The following is a 1,293-nucleotide window of genomic DNA, read 5'->3' as shown; positions in this document are numbered from 1 at the left end:
CATCTCAGATAGCTCTGAGAGACTGCTCCAAAGCAGTGGGGGAAAGTCAATATATAAGGTTTTGGTGAAGGGGGAGTTCAACACCATGAAGCACTCAATTTACAAAAGGTTTTTTGTTAGTCATAGGATCTGATGTCACCATGTAAGGATTTAATGCTTCTCTAGATATGAGGAGATGCAAGGATTGAGGTCATAAAGTCTGTTTCAGAAGATAAGCAACTATCTAAAGAGCTGTCCCATCAAATTCCCTGGAGCACAGAATGCCTCACTCCGCCCTGAACTCCCTCAGGGGTTGTTGAAGGTCAGCAGCCGTAGCAGCATGGGGTTCAGTCTCAGTAGAGGCAGATGGCAAACGCTTTTGTTGTTCCCTCGTTGGCAGTGCTCTTGGTAAGTGCCAATTTGTAGTTGACATGTCCAGTAAGTTTTGATTCAGTCCAAACTCAAATCTGCTTTGTTGTCTGTGTCTTTCCTTCAAGGAGAAAACAGGCCAGGGAAAGTGGAAGTAGGTAGGGAAGGGTGGAAGAGTTGCCCTGGGTGGGGTTTGAGGAGAATCCCAGCCTGTTATCACTTCAGGAAGAAGTGAGATGGTTGTCACAGTTCAAGTTAACAGTAAGAGCAGCAGCCTTGCTGGTTGGGGAGGCAGCAGGAGGGAGGTTCCGTCTGCAGTGTGTGCTTTGTATGCGCCCTGTGCCCACCTGGTCGAGCCCTCATCCGTGTGTGGTCATCATACTCAGCGCCAGGGCTGCAGACCTAGCTCGATCACCTCTGTGTCCCCTGGCCGAGGACGCAGGCAGAGGACCAAGTGACTTGCCAGGGTTGGCATGTAATGGCAGAGCAGGGTCCCAAACCCAGCAGTCCTGAGACGGCAGGCCTGAAGGGAAATGGGGGCTCCCCTGTGAAGATGGCTCCGTGGACCTGACTGTGACTCAAGAAAAGCATTTCTTTTCTTGTCTGGATATTTGACACACTCATTAGAGAGCCAGTGCGGGCCTTCTCACCGGAGGCTGTGCTCTGGCCCTGTGGGGTGGGTTAGGCTGGTGGGAAGCCTTCCCTCACTGACTTGCTTGTTCAGCACCACTCTGCTAGGGGCCGAGCTGCACCCTCGGGCAATGAGGTACTCTCCAGCGGGGCCCCAAGAGTGAGGGACAGGGGATCCCTCCGCAGGGAGGTACAGGAGAGGCTCGATTTTCTGGAAAGAGGGTTTGGAGGCAGAGGGATGGGTCTTTGGTGGGGGCAGGGTTTGGTTTGTTTGCAAGAGTAAGCTACAGTCAGGGGTGTCTGGAGTGTAGTGTG

Source organism: Bison bison, unplaced genomic scaffold, assembly GCF_000754665.1.
Source record: "Bison bison bison isolate TAMUID 2011002044 unplaced genomic scaffold, Bison_UMD1.0 scf7180017864144, whole genome shotgun sequence".
NCBI classification, from domain to species: Eukaryota; Metazoa; Chordata; class Mammalia; order Artiodactyla; family Bovidae; genus Bison; species Bison bison.
The sequence above is the reverse complement of the archived record's forward strand: the minus strand, read 5'-3'. Positions refer to the sequence as shown.